Here is a 19,732-nt window from a genome sequence, read left to right on the forward strand (position 1 = left end):
CTTCTTTGAATAGAAAGCCCTGCAATTCAGTGTACGGGCTTTCTCGTGCTGTTTAATGGTTCTTCAAAAATTCAAATTCAAATCCTACACTGGCCTGAAGTGCCCCCCCATTTCACAGCATTTTTCAGCTGATTTAAATGTACCTAAAGGAGAAGCATTATTGAAGACCATCAATTACCAAGAGCTTTTGTCAAAGGTTTTGGTGGTCACTTTTAATGACCACAGAGAGCTATGACCTCGGTTTTACATCTCATCCAAAAGACAGCGCCTTTTTACCACACAGCGTCTCCGTCACTATACTGGGGCATTGGGACCCGCACAGACGTCAGGGTGAGCGTCCCACCGCTGGCTCCATTAACACAGCTTCCAGCTGTAAGCTTTGCTTTTCCCTGTAGGTCATCCTCATCCGGGTACTGACCTGGCTCACAGCTTCTAAGCTTCAGTGGGTTTTCAGTTGCGAGTTGAAAGGGGATGCAAGTGATGGAGCCGCTCGCTGCAAAAGCCACTGCATTGGCCAGGAATCGAACCCGGGCCTCCCGCGTGGCAGGCGAGAATTCTACCACTGAACCACCAATGCACGCTGCAAGGGTCTATAAAAAAGACGCTTTTTTACCACTCTGTGCTGGATGTTGGGTCCCAAGGGAACTTCTGGACGAGTGAGAATTTTCTGCTATCAAAATTTGGTTTCGGAGACTTTTGGCAGCCTACAGATGCAGCCATTCAAAATGCGCGGGCGATACCGCATTATTTTGCGGTACGCTGTACGCAGTCTACCGCAAGCTACCGGTAAATACCGCGAGTTACCGTAAATTCTCCTATAATACGACAAGCAAAATAATAGTATCCGGAATTTCCGCAAGGTGGAGCTAATAAAGCTCAACCTCTCATGTTTGAGCTGTGGCCATCAAAGTCTTTAACGAAGATATTACTAATAGTATTAATAATGAATGACCTTGGACAAGCTGTAAGTGTAAACTCAAAGTATTGCCCTGGTCAACATTCTTTTTTTCATTGACCGTCTTTGTAAAAGTAACACCACAGCATTTCGCAATCACGCATTTGTTTCCAATCATGCAAAGTACAGTAATTTTTGAGAATCGATTCACCATGCCTTTCACATGCTCATAAAAGAGATTGATTTAGGAACATAAACATATTACCGTATGAAAACTGTACTGTATACAGTATGTATATGTATATTTAATGTCTTAACTGTGCCCGTTTAAGTATTGAATATTCATATCTGATTTTACCACTGAAGGGAAATCTTAGTAGCTGAGCATAAAAAGAATAGGAGCATACTGCAACGCGTGTGAAGGCCATAAACGATATTAATTTTGGAACATAAACATAGAGTATATGGCTGGTCTCGGTACTTTAAAGAAAACATACACGAAACATGGTTTCATTATGACCAGAATCGGTCTTGAGATATTTTTAACTTGATTTACAGTATTTGAGAGGTATGTCTTAACACCGATACTACAGTGCTTAAGTACTGCTCACGTATATGATTCTAGGTTTATATTATACATTTCATACGGTCAAATTACTTTTGAGCAACTAATAAGAAGCGCGAAACGGTATGCGTTTTAGTTTCGTTTTGTGCTGGGACCCGTGGATTGATTAGAGATATCAAGTACATACAAGTCATTTTTTAAATGTTGTAGTTCGTCTTGAAAAAATGTTACGAGTACATCATCTATCAACAATTACACAGGTTCTGTTTCCATATTGCGGATTTTGGTTACGTAATATTATTTTCTAGATTTCACGTTGTGAATATATGATTTGGGCAAACAGAGCCGCAAAGAAGTACATTATGGGTTGTTGTTGTTTTTTTTGCAGTTTTATCTAGAACAAGCGATGCTTAAACCTTTGTCTGATTCTTGTGAAACTATCCACACGACAGTTACCGTACCTAGGAGTTGACTTCAGTGATGTCACTGATGGGATGTTTCTAAAAATCCATCCTCTGTAAAACGTCTTCTCTAGTTGTCCTGCATATGTATTCGCTAATGAAGCTGTGTGTTCTGAGCCTGGATCTCTACATTTCTGTATGAACCAGCTTAGAGGGCTAAAGACAGCTTGTGTTTAAATTGAGTGTAAGGCAATTTATGCTTCTAAAGTCATGGTCAGCATTTATTATTGTACTGTGCTGTAAACTTGTTCTGTGCCTAGTCACATTATTTTATAGCGTTTTTATAGTGTTATCAAATCCGGTGGCGCTGTGTGTTAGTTTCCTGACTCCCATGTCACATGGTCTGTGATTGAAACCTGTGAAACCGGTTTAATTCGTCACAGCCAGCACTCCGGCAGAGAGGGGGTTGTGCTCGTAAAGTAGAAGCAGGCGAGATTTCCAGCGAAAGACACCTCCCCCCCACCCTCATACGATTCGCATTGTAATTACACATTCTAATTGTATTACACATTGTACACATGCTTAAAAGAGAAGAGAGAAAACGCAAGCCTTCTTCAGGTGTGAGGGTCTTCTGCTCAGAATGAAACGCTAAAATGTAATGTAGGCTCTGAATGGGTTCAATTCTGATTTGGGCTTGATTAAGGTCGCTGCCTTTCATCTAAAACCCTACTTGAATCCTTCTAAACTAAAAATCAGTGTTAGTGAGTTCTAAATAAAGAGGTATCCAGGTAACAGTGAAACGGGCGGACAGTCTGGGGAGATCGCCCGTTTTCCATGTAAATAGTTCCCTGGTTCCGCACCCCTTGGTGTTTCTCTCGCTCTCTCTCGGGTCACCTGATCATTAGCTCGAAAGATTTCAGTGCTTTGTGTATATTCTAATGGTAGTGGGGGCAGGGTGTGTGGGAACAGGTTTGGTTGAAATTGCATTGGAGATCTATGTTCTTCACACCTGAAACATTTTCTCTGAAAGCATTTTCTTCGCAGTTTAACCGATCTTGTTACAGCATGTTACAGTTTACTATTATTAACCATATTAATTTTAAGTGCTTAATGCCATTTTTTGACCAGGCACGAATATTCTTAAGTCCATATCTTCGCAAGGGAATCAGTGCGAATTGCAATACTAATTAAATTAAAACTACTAACTACTAACTAATACTAATTAAAACAAACCAGAAACATGTTGTTCTGTCTAATGACATTACAAGTGGAAAGATTACAGATTTTAATCGTCTTTAATTTTGTTACGTTATACATTTTAGAAACGTTTCATCCATACAAACACCACAAAACTATTTTCGATTGTATTTCTGAATAGTACAGATGCAGCCATTCAAAATGCGTGAGGTATTTCGCGGCATACCCCGGTGGGCGTGTCACAGTATCACGCGGTATGACGCAGTTAACGTGGTGTCACGTGGTTAACTATCCGGCGTCGCCTTGTAAAACCGCCAGGGGGAGCTTAACCTCTCATGTACAGCATTTGAGCCTTTAATTTTGAACTGTGTATTACAGCATGTTAATCATCAGTCATTAAAATGTTGGTATATTTTATGAAAGCAAGATTGCTCAGTTGGACAAAAGTACACAACCTACCTTTATCAGAAATATCAAAGCCTTTACTGAAGATATTACTAATAGTATTAATAATGGATGACTTTGGACAAGCTGTATACTCAAAGTATAATTTCTTTAGCACATTTGTACAAGCACTTGGAATCTGTCCAAGCCATACTTTGTCAGGCATTTTGTTTTACTTCAACGGGCATAAAAACTTCCTTGCTTTTAACAGGGCGTTTCATAATTTCTAGCTACGAAAATGATTTAAAATGCGACACCTATCATTCAACTAGAGCTTAAAATATCACAAGGAAAAATACACACCGGTATTCCATTTCTCCCTAAACATTGTAAGCTTCGAAGTCTTTAACTAACGTGATACCGGAGTCAACAAGCATACTTTTAGAATTTGATTAAAAGGGAATATAATATGGAATCGCGTATCTCAAGAATTTAATAACGGTATGATTACATCCGTGTACTGCGGCAGGGCTGTGTAGGGCTGTTTCGCCTGCCTGATCATGCGAGCTCTCTTGTAGCCTACTGGTCTAGGTGCGTGACTACCAACTGGCAGGTTGTGTGTTCAAATCCAGCTGGTGCTGGACTTTTCTTTTAACAAACATTTCTTCGAAAAAATAGGTAAGCGATATTATGGACAATCAGTTGACTTTTATATTTCAAAATATCGCAACATGATCGATATTTGCGATATTTTGAACATATCTTCCCTTCTGACAGCGGTTCCTGCTTCTATTGTGTGTGTGTGTGTGCAACAGTAAATTTTTATAGAGAAATGGAGGCTGGACAGTATGCGTTACAATATAAACATTTATATTGATTTTAATCGTGTTCTGATTTAAATCGCAAACGCGTGTTTAATTATGTGTTTTTAATCATAATCAGGCTAATGCATTTCTACATTTTCTGTATGAACCAGCTTAGAGGTTCATACAGAAAGACAGCTTGTGTTTAAATTGAGTGTAAGGTAATTTATGCTTCTAAAGTCATGGTCAGTATTATTGTACTGTGCTGTACTGTGTCACATTATTTTATAGCGTTTTTATTGCGTTATTAAATCCGGTGGCACTGTGTTAGTGTCCTGACTCACATTATTTAAACTACCACACTGATCATTCATCTCTAAATAAACTTTATTTTATATAGCGTTTTAAGCGATTAGGTAATTAGATTGCTCATAAACCTAATCGCTTTTTCTACATAAACACAGTGTGATTGCTCTCTGAAAATGCTTTTCCTTTATTTTTAAAGTAGGCTCAGATCGTATTATTATAAACTTTCTTGGAAAAATGTATTTTATGTAAACCATGTTTGCTATTAATTCATTTAGGGCTAAAATACGTTCATTGTCTTCCAATCGAGTCGAGTTGACATTGGAAGCCTGCCACACCCGGACTGTTAAACCAACGCATTAGCACGTCAAAGCCCATTGAGCCAGTATTGGCTTTAGTATCCCCCCCTTCTCCCCTCAATTCAATTCAATTCAAGGTGTTTTATTTGCATGACAGATGGGTACAAGCAGTGTTGGGTATGTATATTGTAACGCTTACAGCAGACAGGCACTGTGTAGGAGCCGACGCACCAGAGCAGCGCCTGCATTTATAACTTAGTTTTTAAAATTAGTCAAGCAATACGAAGCATCTCCTTTTACTTAGTGCCTGAGCATACTGCAACGCGTGTGAAGCCCATAAACGATATTAATTTTGGAACTTAAACATACAGTATATGGCTGGTCTCGGTACTTTAAAGAAAACATACACACCAGTATTCCATTTCTCCCTAAACATTTTAAGCATCGAAGTCTTTAACTAACGCGATACCGGAGTCAACAAGCATACTTTTAGAATTTGATTAAAAGGGAATATAATATGGAATCGCGTATCTCCAGAATTTAAAGACCAGACAATCACAAACTCGTTTTCAATAAAATTATTTTATTCATTCAGCAGTTTGTGAGAGGGACATCCAGCAGGGAGAGACACACACACCGGTTTTCATTGACAACATTGTTTTTTTTTCAATTCCTCTTGTCTAACAGGAATGTTTTGTTTGTGGACAGACTGTTAGACAAGAGGAAAAGACCGCCTCCTCCTACGAAGCATTTCGTTGATCCGATCACGAATTCTTTTCCAGTCGTACGCAGCAAGGGTTGAGAATCTCCGATTCACCATCGTACTAATGGTTTCCCGGAGATTGCAAGGCAAGGCACTTTTGCCTCTGGACCCATCGAAATTTACAGACGTGGTCCACCCCCAGTAAATTTCAAAAGTCACAAGATTTCGAAACACGAGGGCGGCGTAGCGGTCGGCTCTTGCTTTCCCGTCTATGCCGATGCACTGCAAGTACAACCCCCCCTCCATCTCCTGGGTGATGGGTAGCAGTTGGACATCTGGGAGAATTATTCGTCCCACTGGCATCTGTGAATTCCGCTGTGCTTCCTGGGGGGAGATAGCCGGCGGGGACAGCATCAACAGAGTCCTGCGCGGTGGTGAACTGAGAGGCCGGGATGGAGTGTCCTGAGGCGGTGTGTGCTCTGCGGGGGGCAGAGCTTCCGCCAGGCATTGCAACCTGCGCGGCGGGGAGAGGCACTTTTCAGGAGACAGCTGCTCAACTGTTTGACTGCTGGAACATACTGTCTCCTTCCTCTGCATTTTCAGGAGTGTCTCTAGCCTCCCAGTCCTCCCCAGTAATGCATCGTACTGCTCCCGCTGCTGCCGAAATGTCTCCATACAGGTGCTGCTTCTACAGGTTGGCACCCTGGCCAGTGGCCGAGAGCAGAGACCCACGGCCTGTGGCAAAATAACATAAGTCATGTAAGAAATAAAGTCACACAGTAGTATTCATCAGTCGCGGAACAGAAGTCAAAATAAACTTTTCTTTTTTTCCGTCTTACCGCTTTCTTTTTTACTGTCCTTGTGGTAGATCGTTTCGCCCGTGCGGTGTTTTCTTGAAGAACAGGCTACGAAGAAATAATTATAATTGAATTTAAAATTCAAAACGGCAATAATACCTTGTAATATGCGCTGTAATCGCGTATTTCAGATGAAGTCTGCTGTATTTGCTTACCCTTCGCTCTTTGGAAGCTGGGGCGGCAGAAGCACCTCGTCTCTTCCCGTAAAAGGTCTTGGTCTCCATACTGTACTATGGTCGCTGTAGTGCAGGTTCGCAGTTTTTTTTTTTGCGATGGGAGCTCACCCAATCCCTTGGTGTCTTTTATGCTATATTCACCTGTACGGCTAGAGTGTGTTCATTGTCTTCCAATGAAAGGCGGGTGCCTTTTGCCGAAGTCGGGAGACATTGGGGGCTTGCCACACCCGGACTGTTAAACCAACGCATTAGCACGTCAAAGCGCATTGAGGACCCGGGCGCAATAGTTGTTTTGTCCCTTGATTTACTGATCTGCATTAATTAAATCTTGTCAGTCAGGTCTTTTTTTCTCTATTTCAATTGTCGTTTACACATGCACGACTTTAAAAGCTAGCATGACAGGTTTCGATTCACATTAGCTGGCGAGCCTTGTTAAAAAAAACAATGACAATGTAACATGCCACTGTTTGTTCATGAACAAAGTTATACTGAGATTTCCTTAGATACGCGATTAAAAAATAAATAAAAATTTGAATCTCCTGCGGAACACATTCCATAAGAATCAGCGGTTCTACAACATATATCGCCTTTAAAGGTGGCTTCTCAAAACGCTTTACGGGATAAAAACAACCAGAACAGCAGCAACAACAATATTGTATTTCATTGCACTTTGAAAACCAAGTAATAACTTAACTCAGTACGTGCAAACGTTTTGTATGTTGCTGTCTTGAATGCCTGCGTACCCATAAGTATCTTATTTGCCTTGAGGCCTGTCTACAGTATATTTGTCCCCCTATCTCCCTCAATTCAATTCAATTCAAGGTGTTTTATTTGCATGACAGATGGGTACAATTCTTGTTGGGAATGTATACTTTGATATTTACACCCGGCGCGTCACCGAGGGAGCGTCTGCATTTATAACTTAGTTTTTAAAATTAGTCAAGCAATATGAAGCATCTCCTTTAGCTTTTAAGTCCCTTATGGTTTTTTCGTATTATATTCCCTATTAATCAAACTCTAAGAGTATGTATCGGCTTGTCAGTCAGGTCTTTTTTTCTCTTTTTCAATTGTCGTTTACACATGCACGACTTTAAAAGCTAGCAAGACAGGTTTCGATTCACATTAGCTGGCGAGCCTTGTTAAAAAAAACAATGACAATGTAACATGCCACTGTTTGTTCATGAACAAAGTTATACTGAGACTTCCTTAGATACGCGATTAAAAAATAAATAAAAATTTGAATCTCCTGCGGAACACATTCCATAAGAATCAGCGGTTCTACAACATATATCGCCTTTAAAGGTGGCTTCTCAAAACGCTTTACGGGATAAAAACAACCAGAACAGCAGCGACAACAATATTGTATTTCATTGCACTTTGAAAATTGCATTTGAGCACGGTTTTTGACTTTCTTAAAATTGCATTTTGGGCGCGGACAGCACATACAAGGGTTAATGAACTGCGCCAAGAAATTTAAAATAGTTTTCTTTAGGTGTGAGGGTAGGAATGGACCGCAGCAGGCATAATCAGCAAACCAGGAAAACAAAGAACAGGACAGGTGAGATGTGTAGCCAGAAAGCGAGTGATCAGAAAAAGGAAATGGATTTGTCAACTGATTGTCCATAATATCGCTTACCTATTTTTTCGAAGAAATGTTTGTTAAAATAAAAGTCCAGCACCAGCTGGATTCGAACACACAACCTGCCAGTTGGTAGGCACACACCTAGACCAGTAGGCTACAAGACAGCTCACATGATCAGGCAGGCGAAACAGCCCTACACAGCCCTGCCGCAGTACACGGATATAATCATACCGTTATTAAATTCTTGAGATACGCGATTCCATATTATATTCCCTTTTAATCAAATTCTAAAAGTATGCTTGTTGACTCCGGTATCACGTTAGTTAAAGACTTCGAAGCTTACAATGTTTAGGGAGAAATGGAATACTGGTGTGTATTTTTTTCTTGAAAGTACCAAGACCAGCTATATACTGTATGTTTATGTTCCAAAATTAATATCGTTTATGGCCTTCACACGCGTTACAGTATGCTCCTATTCTTTTTATGCTCAGCTACTAAGATTTCCCTTCAGTGGTAAAATTCAATATCTACAACGAGCACAGTAAAGACGTTTACAGTAAGTCTTTCTACGACAGACCAATGGACCATGAGTGCCCCTGTCGGTCAACCAATCACGCACCGCGGTATCCCGTGTCATCATACCTGCGGTATCTGTACCGCGGTGTCTGTACCGCGCACTTTGAATGGCTGCATCTGTATGTTACACTTAGTTCACTGTTTTAAATAGATCTAATTAAGAAAGTTAAGTGTTAGCATAAACTATTAGCAATCAATAATATTAAATTTAGCACTGTAATAAGCTGTTGCACTTTCCCCCGCATCTTGTAAAAATATATTTTCATTGTTCAAATATACATTAAGTCTGACTATCATATAATAAGTTAAATACAAAACTAAAGAAAAAATAGGGTTAAATATAATTCAAAATATTTTGCTAACAATGTTAACTGTTTATGAATAATAAAATGTATTAACTAAGGAGTAGGATGGCTCAGTTGTTAGTATGTTTTTTTGTTTTGTTTCTTTTTCATAAATACAACAGTAGTACCTGATGTCTCAGTGGCTTTCAAAATTAAATTATGCATGCAAACCTGTGAACTAGAAAGATAACTAAGATATCCATCCATTTATAATGGTGGCGAAGTGGTTAGCATTGCTATCTTGCAGCACTGGGGTCCTAGGTTCAATTCCTGCCATCCTGTGTGTGAGGGGTTTACATGTTCTCTCTGGGTTAGATGGTTTTTCTCCATATGTGTGATATGACTCCCTCTCGCACTCCAAAACATACTGGTAAGTTAATTGGTTTATGGGAAAACTGGCCCTGGCGTGTGTGTGTTTGTGTCTGTCTGTCCTGTGATGGACTGTCTTGCTTACTGGGATAGGCTCCAAATCCTCTGTACTGGATAAAGAGATTAGAAATGGATGGAAGTAAAGGCACTGTGTGGATGGAACTATACACAGTGTTAGAAACCCACGATGAAATGGCAGCATCTCACTGAGAATAAAATATTTTATAGTGCTGGCTTAAGGAAACAGCCTTTCCACCTCTCTTGCACATCAGTATCCATACCTAGTTATTTAAACAAATTGCCTCTAAGTATAAACATCTTAATATGCTGGCTCTGTGGATCCGCATCAGCTATGTTTGCCCATTCCTTCAATTCATGTGCATCCAACACACAGTTCAATGCCAGCAACTACACATAATCTAAAATACAATCCTTATTTCAGTATCTATGTAAACATATAGTCTGTTAACTTCATCATCTTCATCAAAAGTATGCCTAACCCCATTAGGAAGTGTTCTTGTTATAAGTGTATTCCTCAGCTTTCCCCAAATTATCTTCTTCTTGCCAACATCTCTAGTCTTTTATCCTGCAATAACTCAGCCAACACTTAAATCTCCAAAAGCTGCTTGTGTTAATTTCTTTAAATCACAAATATCATGTGTAAATACTGGCCATGTAATACTCTGCATTGTGGAATAATAGTTTATTTTAAAGGGAACTAGAGAAATCAAGAAAGGCTTTTTTTCTAGAATTAATAAATGCACATCCTGTTCACTGGGGAAATTAAATCCACACTGAGCAATCTTCAATATGTTCAGAATATGACAGCAAGAATCCTATCAGGGATGCATTACACCTGTTTTCAAGTCCTTGCACTGGTTACCTATCAGATTTCGAGTCAACTTCAAAATCCTTATCCTCCTTATATACTGCCCTACAACTGTTATTATTGATCACCGAATTATTGTACTTGACATGACTTCATTCAGCCTTTCCTGAACGTCTATGACAGGCAGAGAGAGTGCTGTTTCTGGTGCGATCTTTTGCAGCTGACATTTCACTGTTTTAAACGAACAAGAAATTAGATTGCTCATAAATCAGTTATTCTATATAAACACAGCGTAATTGCCCTCCGAAAATCCTCTTTTTCTTGTTCGTTTTAGAGACCTTGATCGAAACTGATTTTAGATGTCAGAAAGGATTTATTTTCTCTGTATTTCCTACATTGCTTTGTCGAGATTTTAACTTTATATCTAACTTTATATCTAGGCTCAGATTTCAACTATAAATCGTACAGTAATTAATAGCAGTAAATACTGATGTTTTGCGCCCTCTTACCACAAAAATATATGTTTTGTAGTTGGGATTAACTTTATTTCGTACGCGTAGCTACTCCGATTCGGACACCGAACAGTTAAAGATGGCGGCAAATCAGACACCCAGAGGGGGGGCGTCTTCTCGCCTCCATAACTAAAATGCCAAATAGGAGTGGCTTAAGCGACATACACAGTCGTGTAACTGACAGTTTGAGGTAGCCTATCGTGTAAATTTCGCTTTGTTGCTGATAGGTTAAGCTTTCGAAACTCTGCCCCAAAGTCATGTGACTGATTTTTCGCCCTGTTTCGTTGGTTAAACGCAATGATCACATGCACCACCATGGTAACTGGGATGTGTAGTTTTTAATTCCGTTTGAATTATAACTGTACGTACTGTCTTCATATTTGGCCAGGGCTTTAAAGAGAAGGCGCGCCAAAAAATTTCGGTGCCGTCGTCTCCGCTTTAAAGGTACCCCCGTGCTGGAAGAATTTGACCTCGGAACGTTTGCCCAGCGTAGTTATAGTGGACATAAAAACAAGAGTTCGCTGGCATTATATCCTAGAAGACACAGACCGGCACCAGACCGGTAAATGCTTGATGAACTAGGGATTGGACAGTTTCCAAGTGCTTGTACAATCGATGGAAATGTTCAAATAAATGTGCAAAAGAAATAAACAAAATAATCATTTATTTCTTTATCATATTGGCTAGCTAATGTCCTCTCTTTGCTAGTTAGTGGCTGTGTTTCTGCGTTGGGTAGCAACGGGTGACTGTTCTCAGGCGGAAGATGTAAACAGCTTAATTTTCGTGTTAAATAATTTTTAAAAATTAAAATTCATTCTATACAGCAATCACATATTTGGGTACCGTTTCATAAAACTTTCATGCTTAAAATGTTTAGGGAGAAATGGAAGACTGGTGTGAATTTTTTCTTTAAACTATCAAGACCAGCCATACACAGTACAGTTTATGTACATACAGTAATGTTTATGTTCCTAAATTAATATCGTTTATGACCTTCAGATGCGTTATGCTCCTCTTCTTTTTATGCTCAGCTACTAAAATTTCCCTTTAGTGGTAAAATTCCATATAAATATTCAAAACTAAGCGGATTGAAATGTGCACAGTAAAGATATTAGATGATTAAATCTTTTCACTACTAACCAATGCACCACGAGTGCCCCTGTCGGTCATTTTGGCCAACCAATCACTTACCGCGGTGCCCTACGGTGCCCTGCGGGTTGGTTACTGTACCACGGGTTTTTACCGCTCATTTTGAATGGCTGCATCTGTAGGTTGTCTCTCGCAGTGTTCAGGAATTGCATTCCGAAACTGAGTCAGATCGAAAGTTGTAAGAAAAGCACCTATGGTGTCGGTTCTAACAGCTTTATTGATTCGATGTTAAAGGCCGGAAATGGGGCACAAGACACGCGACCGCAAAAAGCGTCGCCATCTGCTTCCAGCTGCAAAATGCAGTTTGCGGACGCTGAAGCATTTGAACTTGAACTTTATTGCCATATGTAACCGGTACTGGTACAATGGAATTCTTACTTACAGAAGGTCTCTCGATTGTAAAACAAGTGTAAAAAACAAGACAAAAACAAGACAAAGTGCAAACAGTGCATCAAGACAATGTACAAACAAACAATAGACAATGTGCAAGTAAACATGTAGACATTTCTTTCCAAGGCAGCGGGTACAAGCGATCTCGCGTTTTAAAACCACCAGGAAAAGCAGAAAGGCACTTGCTTGCGCCGACACACGACGACGTGAGGAGGACACCGTAGTCGGCAGGATTCGAACCTGCGCAGGGAGACCCCAATGGATTTCTAGTCCATCGCCTTAACCACTCGGCCACGACTACAGCAAGCGCTGTGGTTGCTGCGTTCTTGCTACAATCTCACATGGATCGCGAGGCGCCGGCGGAAACCTTTTTCAAAGTCGTTCTCCATTAAAAAAAAAACCTTTCCAAAATACAAGACTTGCAGACAGACACGCCTCAGAGGACTTAAGGGTGGCTTCATGTGGGAATGATAAAGTCTCCCCGTCCGGACAGGAAAATGGCACTTTGTTAGACACAAAGAAACAATCAACAACAGACAAATGTCCACAAGCATTTAAGAAGCCGCACCATGTTCTTGCTACAATCTCACACGGATCGCGAGACGCCGGCGGAAATCTTTTTCAAAGTCGTTCTCCGTTAAAAAAAAAAAACCTTTCCAAAATACAAACCTTGCAGACAGTCACGCCTCAGAGGACTTAAGGGTTGCTTCATGTGGGAATGATAAAGTCTCCCCGTCCGGACAGGAAAATGGCACTTTGTTAGACACAAAAAAACAATCAACAACATACAAATGTCTACAAGCATTTTAGAAGCCGCACTTGAAATAGCTCTTATATTCGTGTTAGACGCTGGAATCGCCTTTTTATTGACGCTCTTACGAACGCCATGGAAAGCAAAACAAAGCAAAGCAGAGCAGAACAAAACGAACAAAATAAAACCCTCACGTGCTGCACTTGAATATAATGCCGTTACGTGCCGAAGCGGTATTGGACGTCATCCTAGCACTGCAACCCGGGGCGTACGGTATATGGGAACGAGCACACGTCACGAATCGTCTCTAATCACTCCCTGCACTGTAAGGCGCCTTGAAGCGTGCACCCTCAACATTCATCTTTGCGCATCTGTGAAAGGTAAACTCTTGAGCAAACTCTGAACCAGACGCTCAAACTCCAGCTAGGATTAGGGGTTGCATTCCCACGCTACTTGAACACTTTGTTTACGCTCAGTGCTGGATTTTGGGAACTTTAGGACGAGTGGGACTTTTCTCCTATCTGTCAATTCGTTTTGTTTTGGAGACTCTTGGCTGTCTGTGTTGTATAGTGCAGCGTGAAGAAAACGTTTTCGAAAACTGTGCCAGCTCAAAAGTTGTAAGAAATCCTCTCCAGCTCTTTTAAGTCTCTTCAGTTTTGTCATTTAAAGTGAAACTAGATGTATAACTGGAGCCTCACTTATGCAAATGGTGAGGCTCCAGTTCGACATCTAGTTTCACTTTATATGACAGAAGTACGTCAGACTGCGCCGGACTGGGGGATCATTTCCGGTTATTTTTACCATCTTAAACATTTGAAATCCTCCCCTAGGCAATTGTGACACTTCATCTTGGCTCCACCTAGGACACTCTTCAATCTTCCATCACTTCTCTCTTCTCCCGCAACACTCTCGTCTGTCGGCAGTATGTGGCGTCTTTGCATTACCACCAATCTCACCACAGCAAGAAAGCAACGGGTTTTGACAAGAGAGGAGGAGACTGCCTGGCCCGAACGGGGATCGAACCCGCGACCTTGGCGTTATTAGCACCACGCTCTAACCAACTGAGCTAACAGGCCTCGTGCCTGCTGTCCTCTCTGTGCTGCAAAAAATGGAATTCAGGGAAGTTTCTTTTGTCCTTCTTTGAATAGAAAGCCCTGCGATTCAGTGTACGGGCTTTCTCGTGCTGTTTAATGGTTCTTGTAACCCAAATCCTACACTGGCCTGAAGTGCCCCCCCATTTCATAGCATTTTTCAGCTGATTTCAAATGTACCTAAAGGAGAAGCATTATTGAAGACCATCAATTACCAAGAGCTTTTGTCAAAGGTTTTGGTGGTCACTTTTAATGAGCACAGAGAGCTATGACCTCGGATTTACATCTCATCCAAAAGACGGCGCCTTTTTACCACACAGCGTCTCCGTCACTATACTGGGGCATTGGGACCCGCACAGACCTCAGGGTGAGCGTCCCACCGCTGGCTCCATTAACACCGCTTCCAGCTGTAAGCTTTGCTTTTCCCTGTAGGTCACCCTCATGCGGTTACTGACCTGGCTCACAGCTTCTAAGCTTCAGTGGGTTTTCAGTTGCGAGTTGAAAGGGGATGCAAGTGATGGAGCCGCTAACTGCAAAAGCCACTGCATTGGCCGGGAATCGAACCCGGGCCTCCCACGTGGCAGGTGAGAATTCTACAACTGAACCACCAATGCACACTGCAAGGGTCTCCAAAAAAGACGTTTTTTTACCACTCTGTGCTGGATGTTGGGTCCCAAGGGAACTTCTGGACGAGTGAGAATTTTCTGCTATCAAAATTTGGTTTCGGAGACTTTTGGCAGCCTACAGATGCAGCCATTCAAAATCCGCAGGCGATACCGCATTATTTTGCGGTACGCTGTACGCAGTCTACCGCAAGCTACCGGTAAATACCGCGAGTTACCGTAAATTCTCCTATAATACGACAAGCAAAATAATAGTATCCGGAATTTCCGCAAGGTGGAGCTAATAAAGCTCAACCTCTCATGTTTGAGCTGTGCCCATCAAAGTCTTTAACGAAGATATTACTAATAGTATTAATAATGAATGACCTTGGACAAGCTGTAAGTGTAAACTCAAAGTATTGCCCTGGTCAACATTTTTTTTTTCATTGACCATCTTTGTAAAAGTAACACCACAGCATTTCGCAATCACGCATTTGTTTCCAATCATGCAAAGTACAGTAATTTTTGAGAATCGCTTCACCATGCCTTTCACATGCTCATAAAAGAGATTGATTTAGGAACATAAACATATTACCATATGAAAACTGTAATGTATACAGTATGTATATGTATATTTAATGTCTTAACTGTGCCCGTTTAAGTATTGAATATTCATATCTAATTTTACCACTGAAGGGAAATCTTAGTAGCTGAGCATAAAAAGAATAAGAGCATACTGCAACGCGTGTGAAGGCCATAAACGATATTAATTTTGGAACATAAACATACAGTATATGGCTGGTCTCGGTACTTTAAAGAAAACATACACGAAACATGGTTTCATTATGACCAGAATCGGTCTTGAGATATTTTTAACTTGATTTACAGTATTTGAGAGGTATGTCTTAACACCGATACTACAGTGCTTAAGTACTGCTCACGTATATGTTTCTAGGTTTATATTATGCATTTCATACGGTCAAATTACTTTTGAGCAACTAATAAGAAGCGCGAAACGGTATGCGTTTTAGTTTCGTTTTGTGCTGGGACCCGTGGATTGATTAGAGATATCAAGTACATACAAGTCATTTTTTAAATGTTGTAGTTCGTCTTGAAAAAATGTTACGAGTACATCATCCATCAACAATTACACAGGTTCTGTTTTCATATTGCGGATTTTGGTTACGTAATATTATTTTCTAGATTTCACGTTGTGAATATATGATTTGGGCAAACAGAGCCGCAAAGAAGTACATTATGGGTTGTTGTTGTTTTTTTTGCAGTTTTATCTAGAACAAGCGATGCTTAAACATTTGTCTGATTCTTGTGAAACTATCCACACGACAGTTACCGTACCTAGGAGTTGACTTCAGTGATGTCACTGATGGGATGTTTCTAAAAATCCATCCTCTGTAAAACGTCTTCTCTAGTTGTCCTGCATATGTATTCGCTAATGAAGCTGTGTGTTCTGAGCCTGGATCTCTACATTTCTGTATGAACCAGCTTAGAGGGCTAAAGACAGCTTGTGTTTAAATTGAGTGTAAGGCAATTTATGCTTCTAAAGTCATGGTCAGCATTTATTATTGTACTGTGCTGTAAACTTGTTCTGTGCCTAGTCACATTATTTTATAGCGTTTTTATAGTGTTATCAAATCCGGTGGCGCTGTGTGTTAGTTTCCTGACTCCCATGTCACATGGTCTGTGATTGAAACCTGTGAAACCGGTTTAATTCGTCACAGCCAGCACTCCGGCAGAGAGGGGGTTGTACTCGTAAAGTAGAAGCAGGCGAGATTTCCAGCGAAAGACACCTCCCCCCCACACTCATACGATTCGCATTGTAATTACACATTGTAATTGTATTACACATTGTACACATGCTTAAAAGAGAAGAGAGAAAACGCAAGCCTTCTTCAGGTGTGAGGGTCTTCTGCTCAGAATGAAATGATAAAATGTAATGTAGGCTCTGAATGGGTTCAATTATGATTTGGGCTTGATTAAGGTCGCTGCCTTTCATCTAAAACCGTACTTGAATCCTTCGAAACTAAAAATCAGTGTTTGTGAGTTCTAAATAAAGAGGTATCCAGGTAACAGTGAAACGGGCGGACAGTCTGGGGAGATCGCCCGTTTTCCATGTAAATAGTTCCCTGGTTCCGCACCCCTTGGTGTTTCTCTCGCTCTCTCTCGGGTCACCTGATCATTAGCTCGAAAGATTTCAGTGCTTTGTGTATATTCTAATGGTAGTGGGGGCAGGGTGTGTGGGAACAGGTTTGGTTGAAATTGCATTGGAGATCTATGTTCTTCACACCTGAAACATTTTCTCTGAAAGCATTTTCTTCGCAGTTTAACCGATCTTGTTACAGCATGTTACAGTTTACTATTATTAACCATATTAATTTTAAGTGCTTAATGCCATTTTTTGACCAGGCACGAATATTCTTAAGTCCATATCTTCGCAAGTGAATCAGTGCGAATTGCAATACTAATTAAATTAAAACTACTAACTACTAACTAATACTAATTAAAACAAACCAGAAACGTGTTGTTCTGTTTAATGACATTACAAGTGGAAAGATTACAGATTTTAATCGTCTTTAATTTTGTTACGTTATACATTTTAGAAACGTTTCATCCATACAAACACCACAAAACTATTTTCGATTGTATTTCTGAATAGTATGTTACACTTAGTTCACTGTTTTAAATACATCTAATTAAGAAAGTTAGGTGTTAGCATAAACTATTAGCAATCAATAATATTAAATTTAGCACTGTAATAAGCTGTTGCACTTTCCCCCGCATCTTGTAAAAATATATTTTCATTGTTCAAATATACATTAAGTCTGACTATCATATAATAAGTTAAATACAAAACTAAAGAAAAAATAGGGTTAAATATAATTCAAAATATTTTGCTAACAATGTTAACTGTTTATGAATAATAAAATGTATTAACTAAGGAGTAGGATGGCACAGTTGTTAGTATGTTTTTTGTTTTGTTTCTTTTTCATAAATACAACAGTAGTACCTGATGTCTCAGTGGCTTTCAAAAGTAAATCATGCATGCAAACCTGTGAACTAGAAAGATAACTAAGATATCCATCCATTTATAATGGTGGCGAAATGGTTAGCATTGCTATCTTGCAGCACTGGGGTCCTAGGTTCAATTCCTGCCATCCTGTGTGTGTGGGGTTTACATGTTCTCTCTGGGTTACATGGTTTTTCTCCATATGTGTGATATGACTCCCTCTCGCACTCCAAAACATACTGGTAAGTTAATTGGTTTATGGGAAAACTGGCCCTGGTGTGTGTGTGTTTGTGTCTGTCTGTCCTGTGACGGACTGGCGCTATGTCCAGAGTGTATTCTGCCTTGTGTCCGTTGCTTACTGGGATAGGCTCCAAATCCTCTGTACTGGATAAAGAGATTAGAAATGGATGGAAGTAAAGGCACTGTGTGGATGGAACTATACACAGTGTTAGAAACCCACGATGAAATGGCAGCATCTCACTGAGAATAAAATATTTTATAGTGCTGGCTTAAGGAAACAGCCTTTCCACCTCTCTTGCACATCAGTATCCATACCTAGTTATTTAAACAAATTGCCTCTAAGTATAAACATCTTAATATGCTGGGTCTGTGGATCCGCATCAGCTATGTTTGCCCATTCCTTCAATTCATGTGCATCCAACACACAGTTCAATGCCAGCAACTACACATAATCTAAAATACAATCCTTATTTCAGTATCTATGTAAACATATAGTCTGTTAACTTCATCATCTTCATCAAAAGTATGCCTAACCCCATTAGGAAGTGTTCTTGTTATAAGTGTATTCCTCAGCTTTCCCCAAATTATCTTCTTCTTGCCAACATCTCTAGTCTTTTATCCTGCAATAACTCAGCCAACACTTAAATCTCCAAAAGCTGCTTGTGTTAATTTCTTTAAATCACAAATATCATGTGTAAATACTGGCCATGTAATACTCTGCATTGTGGAATAATAGTTTATTTTAAAGGGAACTAGAGAAATCAAGAAAGGCTTTTTTTCTAGAATTTATAAATGCACATCCTGTTCACTGGGGAAATTAAATCCACACTGAGCAATCTTCAATATGTTCAGAATATGACAGCAAGAATCCTATCAGGGATGCATTACACCTGTTTTCAAGTCCTTGCACTGGTTACCTATCAGATTTCGAGTCAACTTCAAAATCCTTATCCTCCTTATATACTGTCCTACAACTGTTATTATTGATCACCGAATTATTGTACTTGACATGACTTCAATCAGCCTTTCCTGAACGTCTATGACAGGCAGAGAGAGTGCTGTTTCTGGTGCGATCTTTTGCAGCCTACATTTCACTGTTTTAAACGAACAAGAAATTAGATTGCTCATAAATCAGTTATTCTATATAAACACAGCGTAATTGCCCTCCGAAAATCCTCTTTTTCTTGTTCGTTTTAGAGACCTTGATCGAAACTGATTTTAGATGTCAGAAAGGATTTATTTTCTCTGTATTTCCTACATTGCTTTGTCGAGATTTTAACTTTATATCTAACTTTATATCTAGGCTCAGATTTCAACTATAAATCGTACAGTAATTAATAGCAGTAAATACTGATGTTTTGCACCCTCTTACCACAAAAATATATGTTTTGTAGTTGGGATTAACTTTATTTCGTACGCGTAGCTACTCCGATTCGGACACCGAACAGTTAAAGATGGCGGCAAATCAGACACCCAGAGAGGGGGGGGGGGGGGCGTCTTCTCGCCTCCATAACTAAAATGCCAAATAGGAGTGGCTTAAGCGACATACACAGTCGTGTAACTGACAGTTTGAGGTAGTCTATCGTGTAAATTTCGCTTTGTTGCTGATAGGTTAAGCTTTCGAAACTCTGCCCCAAAGTCATGTGACTGATTTTTCGCCCTGTTTCGTTGGTTAAACGCAATGAT

At 40.1% G+C, this 19,732-nt stretch overlaps 3 non-coding genes across 3 annotated transcripts; all 3 read right to left on the reverse strand.

Moving 5' to 3' along the window:
* Nucleotides 1-506: 506 nt before the first annotated feature.
* On the reverse strand, nucleotides 507-577 carry trnag-gcc (transfer RNA glycine (anticodon GCC)). The gene has a single exon. It is a non-coding gene; the product is annotated as a tRNA-Gly (tRNA).
* Nucleotides 578-12,556: 11,979 nt separating this feature from the next.
* On the reverse strand, nucleotides 12,557-12,638 carry trnas-aga (transfer RNA serine (anticodon AGA)). The gene has a single exon. It is a non-coding gene; the product is annotated as a tRNA-Ser (tRNA).
* Nucleotides 12,639-14,090: 1,452 nt separating this feature from the next.
* On the reverse strand, nucleotides 14,091-14,164 carry trnai-aau (transfer RNA isoleucine (anticodon AAU)). Its single transcript has one exon. It is a non-coding gene; the product is annotated as a tRNA-Ile (tRNA).
* Nucleotides 14,165-19,732: the final 5,568 nt, after the last annotated feature.

The sequence above is a fragment of the Atractosteus spatula genome (assembly GCF_055471065.1).
Source record: "Atractosteus spatula isolate fAtrSpa1 chromosome 16 unlocalized genomic scaffold, fAtrSpa1.hap1 SUPER_16_unloc_2, whole genome shotgun sequence".
Classification (NCBI taxonomy): Eukaryota; Metazoa; Chordata; class Actinopteri; order Semionotiformes; family Lepisosteidae; genus Atractosteus; species Atractosteus spatula.